The sequence below is a fragment of the Mycteria americana genome, chromosome 9 (genome assembly GCF_035582795.1).
Source record: "Mycteria americana isolate JAX WOST 10 ecotype Jacksonville Zoo and Gardens chromosome 9, USCA_MyAme_1.0, whole genome shotgun sequence".
Lineage (NCBI taxonomy): Eukaryota > Metazoa > Chordata > Aves > Ciconiiformes > Ciconiidae > Mycteria > Mycteria americana.
The window spans coordinates 28,697,103-28,713,988 of NC_134373.1; positions in this window are offsets into that span (position 1 = coordinate 28,697,103).

Below are 16,886 nucleotides of genomic sequence, written 5' to 3' on the forward strand. Positions count from 1 at the left end.
CAGCAGGGGATTAAAGTACTTAAAGCGGGGGGGGAAATGGTAGGAAACAACTAAATTTGAGATCCTTCTCTTTTGCTCTCCTAGCAGCCACCTTAAATCAATTCATACTGAAATTCTTCCTTCCTGTACAAAAGCAAGATAATTGAGTACATTTGATTCTGTAAAAAATTAATGACCTTATTTGCTTTTTCTTTGTGGGTTAGGCTAAAATGCTTTTCTTTCTTTTTCTTTCATTTTTTTTTTCATTTATGATCATAAGATCTTAAAGCTGATAGATGAGTACAGCTGCCTGCTGCAGACTGCTTTGAAATCCAGTCACCAGCTCTGCCAGTGAAGTAAGTGGGGTGGAGGGGAGGATTCCCAAATTACCTTGTTGAATCTTGACTTGGGTGAAATAACTGGTTTGCAGCTCCTCAGCTGTCTTCTCTGACTTCAGAGAATCAGAGTGCACAGGAGAGACCACCCAATTTCACAAGAATAGGTTTGCCAGCCATAGACTGCCTCTGTGATCTATATAAATAGGCCCATATAATCAGGTGGAGTTTTCAGGAGTATCTAGCCTTGCTGTATCAGGCAGAAGAACTGCAGCAACTAGAAATAATGAATACCTGCAGCTGTGTTGATTGTTGGTGAATGCAATGTCTCATGGCAGGTCTAGGGAGCAGGGGTAGGATAAAGGGCATTTTGAAAGCCTGGTTTGGTAGTTTTGAAGCAAACAAGTAGAAGTCAATAGTAAGGTAAAAGTTGCATTTCATAGCAAGGTTATAACATGAAATAAAAGTGGAAAAGACTCTGTTTCTTCACTAACTGTGCTGGAGATCTGAAAGGCTTGCTAAGCTGCCATTACAAAAAATAGTGTATCTTGGAGTTGAAGATCAATTAGCACAATTAACACTGAGGGAAATCCAGGTTCTGCTTCTCATTTTTGGTCATGGCATGTTTAGCTCCAGCTTTTAATTTTCATCTGAAAAGCATGAATTAACACCAATGGGGGTTTTTGATGCTCTGTGTAACATCCTTTCGGGTCGGCTTCCCCAGAAGGCAGTTAGAGTTTTAGCTCTGACTTTGTAAGGCTAGGGTAGCAACAGCACAAAACATGACCACAGTTCAGAAAAAAAATTCTCCCGTTACTCACCAAGCAGCTTCACTATATTCCAGACTGTAGTGATCAGCTCACACTTATGTGCCTCAAAATGAGGACAGGGCAGTCCCCAGCATGGCTATTTTACACTAGTGTATTCAATTTTGCACATGAGGTTGCAATCTGGGAAGATGTTTGAAGTACCATCTGCTACAGGCAGCTATATCCTATCCCATCATTCGGCAGATGAGGCTGGTATGGTTGGGTGCTCTCCTGGGAGAGATTGTGTCCCTGATGGATAGTGCACCATTATTGTCAGCTACCTAAAAAAGAAAACATGTCGGGAGATCTCATTACTATTGCAGTGGCCTGCAAAGGGACTAAAAAGAAATTATGCATCAAAATTTACATATGAGGGATGGATCATGGGGCCAATCTGCCTGCACTTCATTCACCCTCTGTTGGAGGGAGGCTGACTGACAACTCCCAGTTTACTGCCACGAGGATAACTTGCTAGGAAACAGAAGACCCCTGGGCTGTCACGTCCGTTCCCCCAGGACACCAGGCAATAATGTTCCCTGTGTGGGACTGAAGGGATGTGTGGTGTGATGCTGCCTCCAGCTCTTCCTCGCATCTTCTAGTGCTGCGCTCTGGATCCAGAGAATCTCTAGGCACTACAAATAGGCATGGCAGCACTGCCAAGCTGGGTGGCTTACTAGCACTAAAAATCACTTTGAATAAAGAAAGAAAGGATAGCAAATTTAGCTGCTCAAGAAAATAGCAGCACGATAAATAATGTATGGAAATGGGATGTTTCTTTAAGAGATGAAGGAAGGAATGATGAAGCTTTTATTGAGCAGTTAATGCCCTCTCTACTTATTATCTTTGGAGTTTTTAAACCTTCTGGCAGATGTGTTCAAATGGAAGAATTTAATCTCTTCTACCCTGGAAGAGAGGGACCAGAGATTTGATTTGACCTGAAGTTCCAGGATGTTAGTTTCATTTTGCAGAGTTTGATGTTTTCTGTTGTTTTGTTTTCTTGTTATCATTTTACTATGGGTCCACAAACAGGGAGGTAAAATTCAAGACATGTACCTGGAGTGTGATGCATACCTTCCACAGGCATTTTTGCCTCAGAAGGGCATTTGCTATGGTATAAAAATTACTCCATTTCCAAGTTTTCTGGTGATAGGGCAGGTGACACAAAGTTCATCACTTCTAGAAATCACATCCGGGGCTTGTATTTTGAACTGGAGACATTTGCTTACTGTGATGACCTTGGGCTGTTACTTGCTCAACTTTATTTTCCAATCCTTTGAGGCATGTAAAAGAATGATTAAGAAGTAGAAAGCCCACATGGCTTGTATATTTTTGGCAGCATTGCCAAATCTTTTGATGCAGTCTTACAGATGAATGTGTAGTTTTTGTCTAGAATCTGTTCTGTACCCAAATTTCCCCATTGTACCATGAAATTTGGAGGCAAACTGTTCAAAGATTGTGCTAAACCTGTTGATTTGGATCAAACCTCTGAAAAGCTTAGAGCAAATGGTATGCTCTTTATTTTGTATGCATAACTAGAAAAAAACACTGGTAATGGATTGTGGGAGGATTAGATTTCAGGTAATGGAAGACATGCTTTGTTTTCGTACCTCCAATTACTCTTCATTACATTGAAGCCTGTCAGATTCACTATTAGATGAACCTTCTGAGAGGGGGTGGTGGTAGCTTCAGCATTTTGACTTATTAAAAAAAATCTCATTCTTCAAGCAAAAGTCATTGGGTCTAATGAGGTAATGAAGCAACATTTTATGGGTGCAGAAGACCAGACTTAACTGATCACTCTCTTCTCTCTTTATCTCTTACTCTGAGTTGCAAAGGTACCATTAAATGGATTTGAGGAAAGCAGTGTACTCGAAGGCATGACTTCAGATGAATGCTTGGATAACTTGTGCCCAGCAGAACACACAATTCAGATTTATGTTTTCATCTCGGGAGATGATTTATCTGAAAATCAATATTCTACTGGATATGTCATGTAGCAATTATACAGTGCTTTATGTTTTCAAATCAAGAGATAACTGTTTGCTATTCTTAACCTTTGTGAATTTTTTGGGGGGTAAATCAAGTGAAAGCTATTTTCCTCAAATTATATGCTGGCATAGCAAGCTAAACAAGCATAGGAATCATTCAATGAATGTCACAATGTAGTTGGCAATGTCTGGAAAGCTTCTATTAAAAAATTATATAGCAGCTCCCCTCCCCAAAACTGACTGGGGTTAAAGAGTTTTCAGAGGTTCCAAACTCTAATTTGTTGTGCTGGGTAACCAAGGATCTCAAGAATGATTATACACCATGGGATCTGCTATGGTGTAATCTTCTTCCTAAGAGATGTTTTCTCTTTTTGTGTCTCTCACTAAGTACTACTCAGAATGCAATAAGGTTTTGTATTTTCTTGCTCATTATCTTAAAAAAAAAAAAAAGAAAAACAAAAAAGAACACCCCCCCCCCCCCCCAAAAAAAAAAAAGCCAAAATAACCCTGTGCTGAAAGGTAGCCTATTTACACTGACAAAGTACAGTTTATTTATAAGGATATTATTATCTTTCATATTTTTCACCTACAGGTGTCCATGATTGCATGCAAAGCTTCTTCCGTCTGGAACAAGCCCACCCTCTGAAAGTATATTGAGATATTTAATTTGGAAGGATGATGCTGTAGTCAGTGACCTCTCAAAATGGAATAAATGGAAGTGACATTGTACCTGCACTCTGATATCTGTCTAACGAAAAAAATATTGATGGCTGTGTTTCCAGAATTACACCATTTGTAAAAGCCCCATTTGGGAAATCATTTGTTGAAAGGATACTGAAAATTCAAAGTGTAAAGGGACAAGAAAATCACAGCTCATATGTGAAAAATAATGTGGCTCGTTGTCTATTTTTATTTTTTTTGTAACAGTGGAATGTTATTACCTTTTCTGTGTCATTTTTGGACCAAGAAATATGTCGCTATGAAATATTTAGCTATTGAGTTAGCTCTGTGAAAAGCCCTGTGATTGAAGAGGGGGAGGAATTATCAGCTCAGCTGGTGAAATCGTTAAATGTCCTAATCAGCAGTCCCTGAAGCTGGAGATGTGATGCATCCTCTCCCATGTCAATTCTTTCCTTCAGTATTGGACATAGCATCAGCACTCATAAACAGAAGATGAGAGAAATTTCCTCAGTAGAGTACAGCTTGCATCACAAGTCCAAAAAAGAAAGGTATAGCTCAGAGAAGTCCACATGCTGATCAGGAAAATATTCTGCTTGATCAGTAAGGGTTACTGAAAAATTAATGCCTACGGAAGATCTGAGGTCTTCAGTGTAATAAGCACCCATAGCAGCAATATGTAAAGACCTCTTCTAAGTTAGTTAAATGCTAAGCCTCCTACTGTTGCAAGCAAAATCTATAGGACCTGAGCTATATACTTGTCCACATTTCAGAGCACAGCAGAAATATTCTTAAAAACAAATGTTTGAGGTGTTTTGTTTTTTTTCTTGAGAACATGTGAGACAAAATGCTGTGTATCTATTTTTAATGGGAAGTAATGAGCTTTTCAACTGATGAAACTGGAACAGTGACTTCTGTGCTTCTCCAGCAGAGCTGATGACCACAAACAAGCCCTATCTGAATGCAGATCTCAAAGCTGCCAAGTATGCCAAGCAAGGGGCAGCACTAATAAAGGCAGGTTTCCATGGGTTTGGTTATGGTGTCCAAGTTCTCCAGTCCCTAATAAGCCTTGAGCTCTAATTAAATATTTTTCAGCACATGAGCTATTTGCAACATCCCTTTTCCTCTCTCCAGTGGATTTTCTGCCATCTAATAATGTTAGAATTCATAGTGCAGTTTTCTAGGTTTTGGGGTTGGGTTTTTTTTTTTCCTTGTCTTGTGAGATAATTACAGAGTTCTTTTTCCTCTAACTGGTTACTGTTTATTTTCATGTGAGAACTTAATATCATTCAGCCTAATCTCCTGTTGTCAAATCTGATTGATAGTTGCCAAAGAGCTAAAAAAATTGTTAGAGAAGCACAGTCACATGCACAGACAGTGTTGGTAACGTCTCCTGAAGAAACAGGGCTGAATAATTGGTTCTGGCTCCTGGATGCCTTCAACACCAGGTGCCTGAGAGTGATTTAGCTGTTAGAGCAGAATGTCAGAACAGAGACTGAGGGGTGGGGTTGGGGTCAAATCACCAGCCTGTGAAATTAATTTTCTCCTTTTATCTCCTTTCAAAAAAATAAAATAGTGGGGTTCGGATGCGGGATGGGGATGTTCAAAACTGTTCACAATAGCAGCTTTGGAGTTCAAAATGGGGAAAATATGATGAAAAAATTATTGAAAATATTCCCATCTCTTCTCCCAGTCCTTCCATATCACACTCCTTTCCTTTAAAAAGAAAAAAAAAATATCTGTACAGTATTCTTTGTGTGTGTCTGTGTTTTTTAACCTGCTTTCTCTTGTCATTGCAGTTTATTGACTTAAAGTTTATACAGATTCCCAGGCACCAAATGTTTTACTGGGTCACCAACTAGGTCTGCAGTTTTATAAGCTGTCTTGTTGCCAGGCTGTTCTCAGTAGATATAACACTGTCAGGTGTGAGGTTATAAGGATGAAATAGAGAAAAGAAATAAACAGCAGAGGAGTAAAGAAAGGGAGAAGGCGTAGGGGAATGGGGCAGGTGGTTAAGTGGAAGAGGATGCTGGTCTTCGTGGAGGGCATTTCTACAATGTCCTGCACAGTGAGGCCTCCCTGAATCCCAACAAGGTACCAATATAGGGCTACAGGTTCAGCTGGATGGCACTGCTAATGAAATCAATTACTTTTTTATCCTTTGCTTCTGTGCCAGATGTACAACTGGCATTTCTTTTGTCACCCTCCTGTAACATTGAAAACTCTTATTACAGTTCTTTCCTTCTATCTATTTGCCTGGTGAATAGCTTTCCTCTATGTGTTATCAGCCTGTGACGTTATTTCTTGAGCTGAATCTCTTTGTATTTTTCTTCACAATCTTTTTAGAGTCCTTTGTTATTTCTGTCTTGAGTGGTGTTTGCAGCTTCTCCTAAATTTAAATAATCTGTGAATTTAAATAACATGAAGTTTGTTCCTTCTTCTGGAATGTTAATTATTACATTAAACAATCCAGATAGACCCGTTCCATTTTCTGCATTACATTATATTAAAGCACAGTGGTAATTAGTTAATGAACCCTTTAATTTTTTCGTTCTTAGACCAGATCTGAAAATTAATATCAGCACAGAGCACTACACGTTAGCTTGGCTCAGCCTCTGCTTAGTTAGAGAGGGCAAAGTGCACCCACTGAATCACTGGAGGCTGCTGAATCTATGTGAGGGGAGAACTTAACCTGCATTGCTTAAAGAAAATAACCTGCCTGATACAGCCAGAGACCACACTATCTCACCACAGATAAAAGAAGGCGGCATCACTTTGTATTTTCTTTAGTGGGGATTTTACCAGGTTTAGTCACAAATTAGACTCCTACAAAGCAGGGAGGATGATTGGCAAGGCTGTATTCTATTTGTTTTCTCCTTTTTCCTTTGAAACTCCTTTTGATTTCACCAATATAAAGAACAGGCAGCCAAATAAAATTAAAGGTTTGGGTTGGGAGGATCAAACAAATCTTATCAGACTGCAGGACAGAAGAGAAAATATTTGAAAAGTCAAGATGTTGATGTAATCTTCTCTCCTGTTCTTCCCCAAAACAATGGTAAAGGGTTTGCTAAAGTCACTGGAAGAATTTGGAGATCTGCTTTAGCAAACAACTAGGAGTTCATGTTTTTAAGAGTTCTAGCTTCACAGCAGTCTTGTGCCAGTGAGAAACTGAGGCAGAAAGAGACACAGTGATTTGGCTGTGGTTATGACAGGTAGAAGACGACTCCTCACCACTGGTTCTCTTGCATCCCCTTTTTTCATGAACTAATCCCATACAAGGTTGTGGAGGTCAAATATATCCCATTTTCTCCATAGAAAAGGAAATACACTGAGCTTTTTCTCAACTAGGTGGCTTTGTAGGTGTGTGACACTTTGTTTCTCCTAGCTTGAGCTAAGAGGAAGTCTTTTCCAAGCTTTCAGATTTAATTCTTGAAAAAAGACTAGGGGTTATATTGCTTTCTTTAGAAGCATCTGGTATTATCTGTTTTTAAAGAATAAACTTAGGTTGTCCATTCACTTCCATCTATGTACAGAATATATTTGTACTCGGACAGTCTTTTACGTTTGTGTTTTGATGTAAATATTACAAAACTGTAATGTGCAGACTGACAAATGCTATAGTTTTTCTATGATATATTTTGATGTTCTGTCTACAGCTTCAAAGCATTCACTCGTTGAATTATTTGTGAAGAAAGAAATGTATGGTAACAGCCCGTAATCTGTTTGCATAACTCCCTCATGGTCTGCTGTAGTGCTGCACAGGATGTGTTGTGTGTGAAATATTGCTTTGTCACACTGGCAAGGAGATCTGAAATGGACTGGATCTGTCTGAGAAGGGCATTTAATTCTGTGGCCTGTGCAAGAATAGTCTCTTTAGCTTTGTCCAAAATGATTTTAAAAAATCCTGGGGGAATGTTGACAATGACTTTTAAAAATGACGCTATCTATGAAGCTTGGCTTTCTAGTTACATTTTATGAAATAAAAGAGAACAATTTGGGAAAATTACGCAGACACTTTGGTGCCTCTTTCCAGATGAAATGTGGATGGTTTTATTTTTATTGAAAATCCCACAAGATCTTGTCAAATTTCTTTTTGAAAATCAGCAAGAGACAAAAATGACATTACTGGTCATGGAGAATGACACCGGAATGACTCAGTTTTCTCAGTGTTCAAGTCCCAGGCACATCTTGTCTGTACTTTCTACCTTGGTGTTTTCTCCAATGGCTTCTGGTGAGCACCCAGTTGATTGCACACTGAGACTCTCATGGCAAGAAGCAGACCCTTATGGTCACACTGGAAGTGTTTTCCCTTCGGTGTCATATTCTTTTTCCTTTTCCTTCTTTTTTTTTTTGTGAGATGACTTTGACAATCCAAAGCTGAATCTGTTTATTGCCAAAAGATGTCCAAGTAGAATACTTTACCTGAAATAAGGTCGATGATGTTAAAGGTCTATTGCTCACTAGGGGGGTCTCAGAGTCCCAAGGTACAATGAAATTTGTTGATTGAACTTCAGAAGTGTTTCCCCTCAATGTACCTTTTTTTTCCTTTTCTTTTTTTTGCTTGCTTAATTGCTTCCTGTGTATTTGTGCTCTGTGGGAGAGTTAGAGAGTGATTCTGAAACAGAAGGATGTCATATTTATTCTGTAGGCATTAAGAGTTCTAATTACTCCCTGATGATTCTCATTCATAAAGCATTTTATTTATGATGCTTTTTCTTAAATGATTAAACATTTATTGGTTAAATGTTTGCTAAATGTCGGGGTATCACATCCTTGATGCTGGTTCCCAGTAGGAAAATAAGAAAAAGAAAATAGTAAGTAGCTGTTAGAGGAAAGTCTTTCCCAACAGACAGTAGCTATTTATCAGAAAGATACAAGCTGCCCTGTTTTTAAAAATATATATAATTATACCACATATTTTTTTAATATGTGGTTCCATCTAAATAGTTTTGGTTTTGTTGTTCTTTACCATTGTTCCTGTTTTACAGCTGTTCTATCTGCTCTTCATCACGTAGATAAAACCTTTTGAGGTTTGACTTTGTAAAAATATATCTCGGGTAGCTCATTAGAGTTGCTGCTTTGTTTCCAAATTGGCAACAGCATTTTTTTAAAGTTCTCACCTTCAGCCTGTTGGAGATCAAACGAAGTGTGTGCAAATAAAACCAAACCGAAGGACACAGAGTGGAAGATAACCAGGGAAAAGCACTGAGCGGCTGCCCTAGAGATGTGGATCTCATAAATGTTACCTCTGCATTCTCAGTTTGTTTTGGAACCCTTCCTTGCCTGCTGCTTTTTCTCCCTTCTGCCCTCATTTCATATTGACTCTTGGGACTCCATTCTTCTAATTTGTTCTTCTCTTAATTGACACTATTTCCCTTATCTCATCCCTTAACAGCTCTGCTTTCTCACCAGCTCCCCCTTCTCCTTTTCACACACAGGCTGCATGTTAAGTTTACCAGTCTTGTCTTGTTTCACAGCATTTTCAGCTAATTATTTCCTATTTGCAAACTGCCATCAGTGGGAGGGGCGACACTGGAATCTGATGCAAAATTCCTGAAAGATGGTGGCACCTGCACATCAGCGCCCATCTTCTGTTCAAAGCATGGCTGCCATGAGCCTTGAATGACGCTCTGCCTGTGTGTGTGTGTGCGCCCGCACGAGAAATGCGCTGGGAAGAGCTGGTGGAAAAGCATGCTAGAGGCTGGCATTGTTAGGGGGGAATGGGTGCTGACTACTCAGGCAAGCCCTTATTCCAACTCTCGAGTTGTCTGCTGAATCTCCCCCTCCAACCTTGGCAGTTTTGTCATATTCTGAATTTTTGTTGACTTATTCTGTGCTCTCGATGTGAAACACATGCACATCCTAAAATGATGTGACTTTAATCTTGATGTAAATAAGGAAGAAATGATGGATCCCACTGTCATCATTATATCTTCTTTCATGAAACCGATAGCTTTTAAGAAAAACAATTAATACAGAGGCAGCAAGGTAAATTATTCTTGGTAGTGCATAAACTACGTGAGCTAAAATACCCACAGTCATCACGAATATTTTATTGTTCCAGCAGAACATGCCAAAACAAGAGGCATGAAACACTTTAGGTGTATCTATGTAATGAGGATGGAGTGAAGCATTGGGCCCCACACAGACTTGGGACTTGATGTCATATGGGTGTTGTATTGAGGCCAAGCAAAAAATCCTTTGAAAAGTGCTATCCTTCTTGGCGTAGCATAGACAGGCATTCAGAAGAGCTGCAGCAACAATGATGTATGTCAGTGGAGGAACAAAATGAAGTACTGTGGGCAGGCAGTACAGCTTCACCATGGCATTGAGGGCTGAAGGCATAACTACTGGCCTAGGGAGACAGGGGAAGCTCAGAGAGCTGTGGCTGGCTGGGGAATTAGCTTTACTCCTTGCAGCAGTGACTGGGTAAACCCTGTTGTTCTGAGATGTAATGCCTCAGTTCTCCAGTCGTTGACCAGGTCTTGAGAGCTGAACTTCACCAAGAAATACATTTTTCAGTGCTGAGTGATCGGTAAGTTTGGAAAGCCTTAAATGTGCAACTCTTTGTATGTCAGGAGCAGGCTGTGTGTGGGGTTGCAGATAAAAAGACATGATGGAATTGATTTCTTCAAAGCATTTTTATTTCCTGGGCCTACTGTACTGCGTAACATGTAAATTCAGAACAGCTCCACCAAACCCAGAGATGGATGGCATTTACTCTACTGCAGGCGAGATCAGAGTGAGGCTGGAAGATGTATGCATTTTAGTGCCCGTAACATTATGTATTATGCACACAACCCGACAATTCCTGAGCTCAGTTCCTGCTGTTAAGTGCCTTCCTCACAACCTGCAAAGGCAGATACTTTAATTAACCTTTAAATGATAATTATTTCACTGGCAGTGCACCAAGCCAGAATCAAAGTAACTCGGTTCATACTGTATTAGACTTGTCTCCTGAAGGTATGTTAGATGACCTGGAGTAACTTGGTGAAGCTGAAGGCGGGTTCACCTACTTGTTCGTGCTGTATCCTAGCAGATCTGTGGGCAGATAGGATAGGGATGGGGGGATATATAGGGCAGGGGAGGTGATTTGCTTTCCTGAGAAACTTGCTGAGTGGAAAAGGCAGACAAAGCAGTCAGGAGTCACTGGGGAAGCCACAGGAAAATGTACCAGGAAGCACAAAGGAAAACTGTGGCCAGTTGCCGTGACTTTGGAAACTGACCTTACTGTGACAAGCGTTGCTATGCAGGTAAGGAAAGATTTGTTGCAATACTTGAAAGACATATATGCAGTTAGTATTAAATTAGTGATATCACTTGCTGCCACTGTTATGAGCTGAGCATGGAGTACTTTGGTTCACATGCTTGGCCTCTTGGAGCTGCAGAGAGTCACAGGGCAAGTCCTCTCAAAATGAGGGAGGTAAACTGATTTCCCAGGCATTTAAAGTGTTTAATTTCTAGAACATTCCCTCACTCATCACTGAATTTTATGCAGCGAGTCCATGCTATATCCTGAAAGTTCAGTACCATTATCGGAACCAAACACATGAAGTGCTGAGTACGCAAGGAGATAGAGGCAGATTTTTGCCTCCTTCAGGCCTCTCATAGTGTTGTGTCCGTAAAAGCTAATGTAGAAGTGATTCCCCCAGTCTGGGATAGAGGTGCCAGTGAGGTGAAACTGTGTGTCTAGATGCGCTGATTATTCACTGCAGATCCATCATTTTAGGGAAGGCAAAGCTGTCAGGGCGAGCAGCTTCCCTTTTCCCCACATACTTACTCGTTTCCTTCAAGTCTACAGGAAGCAACTACCATGGGATAAAGGAAGGAAAATGGTGGATAAACCACCCTCTGCTTTCAGGACATTTCCAGATCTGACTGGAAATGTCCTTGAGAGTGATGGTGCTGCCTTTTGTTAAAGTCCAAACTGCCCCAAAAAGCTGGATGCTGCCACCTTCTCTGCCTTTTTGATTCTCTCAGCAGCACGTCTCTGTGGAGGTATGCTTTCCCCTTCAGTATAGCCACACTGTGGTTTTGCACACAATTCACTGGTTCCCATTTATTCCCAAGTGCTCATCAGCAAGTCTCTCATCTGAATGACTGGAATATATTGCTGTCTCCAGGCTAGTAAAGTAAAAATAAATGGATGCGACCACATTCCTTATCTCCAGACTGCAGAAACTTTTGTCAATCCCTGAGATAGACTGGGCAGAAGCTGAATGCATAACAAGATCATTTGGGGTCATGGTACAATGATTAGATTCCTACAGCCTGTGTTACTGTAGATTAGTATTCTGGCTCCCTGGAGGAAAAACAAATTTGAAATTCTATGCTACAGCCAGATGTCAGGCGGGCCATCATAAACAGTATGTGAACCTGAGAAAAACACGCGTCCTTTTAAGGTACTGAGATCTTTTCCCAGCAAACCCTAATCTCAATCCTAAAGGGAAAGCTCAGTTCAGTTTGCAAAGCTCTACTGCAAACGGGACATCTCTGGCTACTTGCAGGCATCGAGCTGTGGTTTGGTAAGCTTTAGGAAGTGGTGCTTTTTCTTGAAAGAGGGACAGAGGTCAGAAATGCACAAAAGCTCTAACTCGGTGACAGAAAGTTTTCAAAAGCTTTGTGGTAAGGCCAAGACAGCACTGGCAAGGGATTGCCTTTGTGTCACGGAATCAGTTATGTAAACCCCCAAATATATGTGTGAGGGACCACGATGTATTGCCTAGAAATGAAGGATGCGGCACATGAGATAGTCCAGGGAGATGATCTTTATTCAGCACTGGCAAAGGGAAGTTTTTCAGTTTTTGGATGTCTGGCTGTATTTTCATAGCTTTCTGATTACACAGTAAAATGCTTTCTGCAGGTCAAAGCTAATGTTCATTTCTAGTATGTATATTTGCTCCTTGGACAGGGGTTTATCAGTGTTCTTCTACCATGTAGCTTTTGCAGCATGGTAGCTGCTTTGGATATGGTTTGGCTTATAGAGACAACAGGCTTAATCCTGATTTACAGGCTGCCCCTTAGAGTGCTTGAGAGCAAGTGGTTTTGTCCGAAGTCTTGGCATCATATAAAGAGAGAAGTTCAGATTTCTCTAGACACACTGCATACCTTCCATGGAGAAATACACTTGTGGGAAGGTGAATTTCTAATACAAGCGTCAAGCAGGGAAGTATAATTAAGCCCCATATCATAAGAAGAAAAAAATCGTTCTCCTAACAGGGCACAAACCCAAACATCTCCCTGTTCCTTCCTTTTTATGTGGCAAAAGAAAAAGAAACATTTCGTCCTGCCAAAAAAACAAAACCAACAACAAAAAAGGTGTTAGCAAATGTGATCTTATTCCAGCAATGCCCAACCTAAGAGAACAGTTTGTGCTTCTGCCAGTAGATACTGCGATTGGATACTATTTTGTAGCAGCAGAATTGTTGTAACTGCTGTGGAGGCACAGCATGCTGCTAAAAACCTGGCAACTTTTATGAAAGCTGTTTATATTACTGTAGGCTTTCTATAAACAGTGGCAATAAAAAGCTAAACTGTTTTAGGAATAAGATGCAGATATTAGAGATGAGTTTTTCTGCAACAGTAATGCCTTTTGGCAAGTGTGCTGGCATTTAAAGAAAAAATAAAAATAATAATAAAAAAAATTATCTCTTAGAGATAGAGACTATCTCACTGCAGCCTCGACAGCGAGCAGAACCCCTTCCCCAAGACAGAGCACCGGCTGCAGAAATTACATGGAATTAGTTTTCTTACTAATCTTGCATGAGAATGGGGGCAAACCACTCCTCCCAGGTAGTGAAGGCATCTTTTTTATGGATGAATAGTCAGAGAGGAAGGAGCAAGTTTCTCGGCTGCCCTCTGATGCATAGCTCCACTAGGTAAGCACAGCTTTCCAGATATTTATGTCGACCCATTTGAACCCATATATTAGGAGTTTAAGACTGGTTAGTTCATTTGGTTTTTTTTTTTTTTTTCTGGAGCTGTCACATGCTAGGGTTTTCCTTTGGGTTCCAGTGGATTTTCCAATGGAGACCTTGGAAACCAGACCACTCATTTATGGGCCTCACTGTTAACAGACCACATCTGATGTTAAGGATATATAATTGAAAGCTTTGAACTACATTAGTTTTGTTAGTTTTCATTCTAGGCATAATTTCTATTGGTTTCTAGAGTTAGAAAGGTTTTCTTTCAGAGTCAGGTTCAAAACAAACTGTCTCCAGAAAATCCCTGAGCTGAAAATGGCTGGAGGCTAAGAAATGTGCTTGGTCTAGTTTTATATTCTTCACTAGGCATCTCCTTTTGGTCACCACCAGAGACCGGTTACTAGGCTTTGGTCTGAACTATTGAAGCTGTTCCCTTATTCTTGTTTTCTTGTGTACCGGTGACGTTTTCCAGCCAAACAGCTGCTGGGCAAAAAGAAAAGGAACATAATGGACTATCTTGCTATTCTTAAGCTCCAAAATCCTTTCATACAAGAACAGGTGTATACTGGAAAATCAGTCATGTAGACGCTGCTACACCTGGCAAGAATGATCCCTCTATCCCAGAAGTTTTCCATTTTAAAGGAGGTATGTATAAGTCTGCTTTACGCTTTCCTGTGTGATTTAAAATATTAATACAATCCCACACATGCCCAACAGGAGAAAATTTATAAAAATTTGAGATATTGCAAATATATGGGAGACTTATAGTCATTTACACTTAATCGTGGGCTAATGGAGAAGTGTGGGAACTGCGTTGAAGTGTATGGCAATTTTCCCAACAGAAAGCTGTTGCAAATACATTGGGCACCTGCTCCCCAGCACGGCGGTACGGATGGGATTCACAGAAGTGTGTCTAAGATTAGCTTGTAGTTCATTGTCTGCAGCACTAAAATTATGCCTACCTAAGCTGTGTTCAGTGCCTATTATTTATCCTACCTGGAGCAAGATAACAACAGTCTATGATATCTGTGCCCACTCTCTTGATCTTAAGTGATTATTTCTCCCACTTTGTAGGAGGCTGTGAATATAAACATGGTTAAATATAGTTTTCCCCCATTTCCTTATTGTTCCACAGAAGCTTGAATTCTATCTGCCGCATTTAGTATTAGCTATCTTGCAGAGCTGGGTACAATATATGAGACTTTTTTTTTTTTAAAGTCTTTTTTTTCCCTTCTATTTGTGGACTGCTGGTGAACAGATCACCGTTTTCTCAAAGTTATTCAGTATGAGAATAATTAGGGACATTGAAGCATGAAGTTTGAGGGGAAAATGGAAAAGGAAGGATGATTCACTGGCTGTATATAGCTTCTTTAGGGATGGTGTTTACTGAGCACTGAGATTCAACAATCAAGCTGTTTGCATTGGTTTCTCTAACTTCAAGGCTTTGTTTCTCCTATTTGAATGGTAAGCAATCAGGAATCAGCATTGCAGAGCTTTTTTAAAAAATAATTGCTCTCTACATTAAATCTGAAATATTCACTTACAGTTGAATATTTGAGTAAAAGTTTAAGCCCATACATGAATTTATGAGAACCGGGTGATGCGACTTCTAGAGGTTTATGAATATATCTTAAGGAAACTTATTTAAATGTTTGCTGAAAAAAGTGCAGAATGTATTTTTTCCAGGCTAGTCCACAGTTTATTTGATAAATAAATGTTTCTGCAATTTTCAGTTGCTGAGGAAACAAATCCAAAACCCAATCAGGAGTCAGTCTGCTATTAGTAGTATCAGTAATTAGATTTGCCAAATCTATTTGAGAAGAGGTGTGGAGATGAGAGAGACAGCCTGTGCTGCCTCTATAACCCACACCTCCTTTCCCAAGTGAGGACTTAAACCCAGAGCTCCAGCATATGCCCACAGGCTTCTTTTGAAAACTGATTTCAAAACTAGCTGGGGGAGGCTGGGGCAGCGTGGGACTGAGCCCTCAGCACATAGACGTGTGCTGCCATTTGGACTGCCTTAGGATACCTGAGCGCCCGTGTGCAGCGAGCCGAGGGGAAACAGGACCTGCAGGGTACCAGAGCCTCTCCAAAGGAGCAGCTGGATGTCAATCAGCATATCCTACAGCCCTGGAATGGCATTAAACATATTTTTATAGAATCACAGTATTGCTTATGTTGGAGGCGCCTCTGAAGATCGTCTAGTCCAAACCTTCTGCTCAAGGTAGGGGCAACTAGGGCAGGTTGTCCACAGTCATGTCCAGTTGTTTTTTAATCATCTCCAGGGATGGAGACTCCACAACCTCTCTTTGCAACCTGTTCCAGTCCTTGGTCACCCTCACAGTAAAAAAGGTTTTCTTCTCATATTTTGAAGTATTTGGATGGCAGGGCAGCCTGGAATATAAGTCCTGTTATAGCTAACTTGAGTACTGGAGACACCAGCCATGGTCCAGTGACACATCCAGGTCCTTCTTTGCATGTGAAGGGTCATGAAAGTGGGAAGTGCAGAGAGCTTTGTGCATTGCAACCTGCCAATAACAAGAGAGATCTCAAATCAGTGTCCCTGTAGTTGCTAAAATCAGAGCATGTTACATTAAATTCCTGGTGGTCAGGTTCATGTGATCGGTAAGGTGATGTGACCTTCACTTACCTGATGCTCAGATTTCCTTGTGTCCCACTAGGACACATTATGGTTCCCAGTATATGCTGTTACATTTGGAAATAGATGGCACCTGTCCCATGGGACACACTTTTTTGGGGGACAGGAAATCGTACCTGTCTCTTCCCTGCCTCTACTAGGAGGGCAGAAGCTGGGAAATCTCATCCAACCTCTATCCAAGGGAAAGAACATCAGCAGCTTATACATAATTTCTAAAATTTGGTAGTGGCATAAACATGCATGAGCAATTCACAAGGCAGGTAGGAATCAGTTATGCTATAGGTAGATAACCTAGGCAAGAACATGTTGATGGGGCCTTTTGCAAGGAAATAGGAAAAAGCAAATAGTTTTCATATTCAGTGTAGCAGCCCAAGGATGTGGCTGCATGAACCGGTTAATCTGAGGTAAACAGGGGTGTGAATGTAGAGCAAGTAATCCTGCGGTCACTGCCTGAGTGCTCGCTGTTCCCGGCACTAAATGCAAAGCAGCTCATTCTGTTTCTCACTGCGTGTGGA